Source organism: Dendronephthya gigantea, unplaced genomic scaffold, assembly GCF_004324835.1.
Source record: "Dendronephthya gigantea isolate DGI-Jeju-01 unplaced genomic scaffold, DenGig_1.0 000252F, whole genome shotgun sequence".
In the NCBI taxonomy this organism is placed as follows: Eukaryota; Metazoa; Cnidaria; class Anthozoa; order Malacalcyonacea; family Nephtheidae; genus Dendronephthya; species Dendronephthya gigantea.
In genome coordinates this window covers 140,483-147,032 of record NW_021163262.1, presented here as the reverse complement: position 1 = coordinate 147,032, position 6,550 = coordinate 140,483, and the positions used below count along the sequence as shown (strand labels likewise).

General features: G+C 37.7%; 1 pseudogene; it reads left to right on the top strand.

The window, feature by feature from the left end:
• The first annotated feature begins 1,515 nt into the window (after positions 1 to 1,515).
• LOC114540876 lies at positions 1,516 to 5,694 on the top strand (annotated as a pseudogene).
• The last annotated feature ends 856 nt before the right edge of the window (positions 5,695 to 6,550 follow it).

The window sequence follows — 6,550 nt, the reverse complement described above, 5'->3', positions numbered from 1 at the left end:
GTTGCAGAGTCATTACCGAAAATTAGTTATTACTCGTGCTCTAGGAGAGCACGAGTCTAGGTTTCGTCGTGTGTCGGTCGCGTTTTGGACCTCGATGACCCAGAATGCATTGCGTACTTGACCCAGTAATGTTGACGAAATGTAATTATCCGACAATACAAGCCACATTTTACAAACAATACGGCAAATATATATATATAAAGAGAAGACATTACTACGGTGCAACATTTACATGCATATTGATTGGTGCGATGTATATATTTTTAAATTCCAATATGAAAGCAAGATATATGATGATCGATGTTTTCGCGGTGTTATAGACGTACAAATGCTTATAAATTATACTTATTTAAAATACCTAAATGTTTGAACCGTCGACTGACATTACGAACAATATGAATCAATACTATTACAACCAGTTTTTTTTCGTCGGAACTAAAACCGGCACTGCAGTCTGCATGCAGGACTTCAATATAGAAGCATTGACACAGTCATATGTCACGCCGTGTTGATTTTTAGGCTACCTATAATCGGCATTTGTGAATTGTGATAATAATGTAAATGTATTATTTTATACTTGTGTGATACATTTTTGTCGTGTAAGTCCTCCCAGGCCCAGGGTAACCACAAAGCCTTAACTTACGCTATAGGTTCCAACAACACGCCATGATTGTGTCCCTCAAGACAGTCAAGTAATGCTATCAAATCCCTAGAACACAATCCCTAGGGCATGAGTGTACGCCTAAGCCGGCGTCTTGTTCATGATTAGTTTTGCAGTTCTGTTTGGCATAGTACTTGAACGCAAGCTATAATATAGGTATTTGAGAAACTTATACAGAAATATACAGAAATTGAGCACGACATTGTAGTTTCAGTTTTAGTATTTGCTTGCAAAACTTTCCATTTAAATATTATTGAGTATTGTTCTTTTAAGTTAGAACGCCTAACAATGATGTGCAGATGTGGTACCTGCATGTCATTGCTTATTATAATAGAGCAAGACAACGTACCCGTTAGTACGTGTTAGTCTAGCAGCGGTCCAACGAGAAATTCTAACTAAGAAAACATTCATTTGAATTCATTGCTTTTAACGACAGAAGTATCTGTCAAGAATAATATTTCTTTTCTATACGAGTTTTGATCTACATATTGTGTTTAATTAAAATTTAACTGCATGTCTTTGTGTGCATGTTATGATTGTTTTCTGACAGACACAGATTCGGTGGGTATGGGATTCTTTGCCAACAATCACGTGCAGAGATAGCGACAACATAACATAACCGTGATAACATGCGAACATAAAATATAAAGAACTCGGCAGATCTAAAAGACACGGACATTGTACACAACTAGTTCTAATTATTTTTGACGAGAACCAGCATGCATGCATACGTCTCATTTGCAATTATTATACATCTAACCAATCACAATAAAGAACTTTTGTTTTCGATATTTACATATTAACTGAATACACCGTCGCATACGTCTTTCGCATGTCAACAGTCAACTATTTACGCGAAGCAAATCTCAAGCTGTATATCACATAGCATATTATATCTTTCTATAAAAAATTATGGATGGTGTTAAAGAATATATAATATCCAAGAGATTTAGCATCTTATCCTACATATGTGTGGTCATCCATTTTCACTGTGGAGTGATATTTACTGCAATTACAACGTCTCTCAGACTTAGCGAGATGGAAAGGTTCAATTGTGCTGTTGACACAAGATATGCAACTCACAAAAGTTATGTCGAGAAAACGTGTTTTTCACTATACGATAACGAGTACAACTCTCCCGTGAAATTCTCTGCCTTCGTTCTGTTGAGTTATGGTTCTGTTGTTGTTTTGAGTGTCGTTTATTCGCTCGCTGTTGGCAATCGTATCGAAGATGCAGTACTCTCAATTAGAAGTGACGAATCTCAAACAGTCGCCAAGAAAGGGAACATTGAACAAGGTAGAAAAACCTTTTATGTTTTCAATTTCTATTTATTCCACCTTGTGGCTCGTTCAATGCTCTGCATCGTATTCACAATCCTTCAGCATACTGTATTATATCCGAATGGTTATAATTCTCAATTCAGTTGTGTTTATCCCGAATTGAGATCAGTCGGTCCCAACATCACTCCAGCAAATAATGGAAGTGCCAACCTATCTAGTGTAAAATGTACGAACTCGGCTGCCAAGGATAAACAGTTTTGGTTGACAATTGTGTCTGTTTGTAATGGCATTTTTGCTGTAATTGCATTAGCAGAAATTGTTTATCTACTGAAGAAGCGATTTTTCCGTCTCACCCCTCAATCTTCTACATGGTCATGTGATTTGCGATTTATTAATGAACATTTTCTTCGAAAGCGATACGTACCCAACAGTTGTGACATTTACAAGCAAAAGGTCATGAAGTTTTTTCTTACGCCAGACATAAATTACGGTTCAAATAATACAAGCTTAGATATGATGTTTATCGATGTTGTTATCCACTCGGGGCAAGCACCACTTAAATTTTCAAAAGATATGGCTAGGCATGAAATCTATGATGTTTATATGAAAGTTCCTGAAAAGTCGATACATCTGAAACAGATTAAAGATCTGTTTTATGCAAACAAAGATACTAACTATAACGTCCCTTCCACCATCTTGGTGATTGGACGTCCTGGGATCGGAAAAACTGTTTTGACCAGGAAAATTATGTACGATTGGGCAAAAGATGATGATAAAATTTATCACAATAGGGTCGCTTTCTACTTTAAATTCCGAGAATTCAATTTCCGTGAGATGAAAGACATAACAATTAAAAATTTCTACAGTTTGGAACCGAACTAAATGAAGATGAGTTTGAAGGTGTTTTTGAAAAAATTTGGAAAAATCCACAAAATGCTATTTTCATTTTTGATGGCTTGGATGAATTTGGCGCCGATGTAAAAAACATTCAGTATGTCCTAGCTCAGTCGAAGAAGTATTCTAGCAATGATGTTTCTTGCCAAATGTCAGCAATGTCTCTTTTTGTCAAAATCTTGTCGGGCGAAATGTTACCAGGAGCAACAGTTTTGGTGACCAGCAGGCCAATTGTAAATGATGTTTTGTGCAAACTTCATTTTGGAAGAACTGTTGAGATCATCGGCTTCACATCTGATAAAATACAGCAGTATGTAAAACAGTTCTGTGCTAATCATAACAGGTGTGATCTAGAAGCAACAATGCTGAGTCATATCAAATCATCATCTGAAGTAAAGAATTTATGCTACATTCCAGTGAATTGTTTTATTGTTTGCGTTGCTCTGTTTGAATGTCTTATTGATTCAGATGGTGATATTGGTTCTCTACCAACTACTTTGACTAAACTGTACGAGTTGGCCTTAGTCTACTTCAATAAGTATCATGACCGAAATGAAAACAAAGAAGAAGTTCTAAAAATACTGCGAGAGTTGGCTTTTAACGGCATGGAAAAAGAAAAACTGATTTTCAATGTTGACGAGAAAATAAAGGGATCAGGATTGTTAAACTCGTTACCTAAGCCAAGTTTTCAAATTCAAGAACAAGTTTGCTTTATTCATTTAACTTTCCAAGAATTTCTCGCGGCGAAGCATATTGTGGAAACAAAAACACCCGAACAAGTGAAAGAATTCATATCTTCACATATCAAACATGGCGAATGGCATCTGGTGCTTCAGTTTCTTGCTGGATTGTTGCGAGAGAAAATGGAGACATCTCATGAATACAGAAGCTGCGTGTTGATGTTTAAAGAACATTTTAGTTGCGGAATTAGTAATGAAGAAACGGTTTGTTTACTCGATCTTCATCAAATATTTGTGATGAAATGTTTAAGAGAAACACAGAATGAAAATATTGCCAGAGAAATTGTTGCGACCTCTATTTTAAAAGATGTGACTGAGATCTCATGTCCCTACCATAAAGCATCATTGCTTTCTCCAAGCGATATAACGGCAGTTGTGTTTCTTTGCAAGCATATGAAGATTTTAAATAGTTTAGATGTGAAGTATTTATCCAGTTTGGATTGTTCCTTGGAATTGTTGAAATTACTCCAAGGAAGATGCATGAAATCACTCAACATTGTTGGTTGTCATCTTGGTGACTTGGGTCTAGAGCGTCTTGGTGCATTATTGAAATCTGGATGTCTGGTGAATTCGAATCATGGGTATTCCAAACTCACTACGTTGAATCTTGGACGAAACACTATTACTGCTGCTGGTATGGCTGGTGTTTTAGATAATCAGATTTATAATCAGTTGACAGATCTTGACCTTAGCTACAATCCTATTCACGATGAAGGTGTTCGTATTCTATCTATTTCAATGCAAGAAAGGCGGTTGAATCTTGAAACCTTAAATCTTGGCTCCTGTTCTCTGACTAGCGAGAGCGTACCTTGGCTCGTGAAATTTCTAAGAAATGAACATTGTGGACTAAGAACCTTGAACCTCAGTAGCAATGATATAAAAAATGAAGGTTTATTTGCCTTGTGCAATGTTCTTGGAAATGAAATATGCAACCTAACTGAGTTGACTCTTTCCAGCTGTTCTCTAACTGAAAAATGCATGTCTACGTTGTGCTGCGCTCTTGATGAAGAACATTGTGGATTAAAAACATTAAACCTTAGTAGCAATGATATTAAGGATGAAGGTTTAGACATCTTGTGCAATGTTATTGGAAAGGAAACATGTAATCTGACAGAGTTGCATCTTTCCGGCTGTTTTTTAACGAGGAACTGTATGTCCACGTTGATCCGCGCTCTTGATGAAGAACATTGCACGCTAGAAGTATTGAACCTTGGATTCAACGATTTAGGTGATGAAAGTGTGCGTGAATTGTGCGATGTTCTTCAGACAAGAACATGTCATCTTACCCGGCTGACGATTTCCGGTTGTTCTTTAACAGACGAATGCATTCCGATCTTGTGCAAAGCTCTCGGAGATGACCGATGTAAGCTCACTCATTTGGATGTAAGTTACAATGGATTCAAGGATAAACATTTACCATTACTTGCGAGCACTCTTGGACTTCGAAGTTGTTGTCTTCGTCGTTTGAATATTGGGAGAAATAAGATCACCGAAGAAGGTGTGAGGTTGCTTAAAGAGACCTTAGGAACACGTTTAGACATCGTGGTTTAATGTTAAGCAGGGATGCACGAGTATCTCTATGGAGCCACTCAATTCCATTTTCCACAAGTCCATCAAACAGTGCACCCCCCCCCTTTCGATCTCGAATACGATCCTGGAAGCGCACCACTGCACCAGGTCTTGCACAACTTCAGACTAAGACAGCCCGTGATCCTGTTCTCCACAGTTCACATTAACCGGTTGCCCGCAGCAACAACAGCAAATTCCACCAGAGGTAAGAAGAAGATCACCAAAGATTTCTCCTAAAAGGCTAACGCATCATCATACCTGCCTCATTACGTCCTACAAAAAAGAAATAATCCACCAGGGTCACAACGAAAGTGCCAGATGCCAAATCTGTGCTCAACAACCTATATATTAGCCAGGCATAAATCCGAATCCACGACATGGTCTCCCGCTGCTCGCAATGCCTGACGCAATCAGCAAAATAAAGGCACTCATTCAACACTATGTACCCAAAGAACCCTGGACGAAAGTAGCATCAGACGTGTTTATTCTGCACAGACATCACTATGCAGTGGCGTAGCCAGCCTGACGATTTTTTCCCGCTATGTAAATTTTGAGTCATTATAGTTATTCATGTCTTTAGAAGTGTAGTGTTTTCACATGCAATGAACACCAAAATATTAGCATAGCGGGACAAATCAACAGGCTGGCTACGCTACTGTCACTATGTTATCATCACTGACTACACCTCAGAATACATCGAGATCTGCAAGATATCGCTGAACAAGAATTACTAAATACTAACGTTTAGTAAACTTTCTTTGGTGTGGAGAAGTTATGTTATTCTGAACACATCTTCGTCGTCTATGTGTTATAGTCGTCTTGTAATATAATGTATGTATTTTATGGTTAGTGCGTCTTTTGGCGCCAAATAAAAACTTTCATATTGTGTACATGGGCGTATAGAACACCCATAGCCCTTGCCGCATTCAATAGATTGGTAATAAGACCCTCCCTGAGAGCTTTCCTTTGCAAACGTTCCGAAAAACATTTCTGAACTATTTGATCCTTTATTTATCGGTTCTTATCATGAAAATCAAAACGGTCAGCGGCTTCACGTAGGCGCGTGATAAATTTGTCAATTTGTCTGTGTGAGCCACCATTTCCTGCGCCAATTGCCAAAAATTATATATGTTTCGAAAGTTACACTGACCTTGGGTTCAAAATGTGCCTACAGTTTTGCTTTTAAGTTCATAGTCCTGGTCATCCTATGAGGTTAACGAGATAATTTTGCACCAGCATTATGCAGAAGTACAGCATTTAGTTGAGCTTTGCAGCTGATCTGGGTAAAAAAATCAACCAATGAGAAGTCAAATCTTCGACAAAACAGAATTATCATTTCCTTCATTGCATATGACTTCGACATTCGAAAATATCAAATAATTTTGCTATAATTATTTATGCGAAA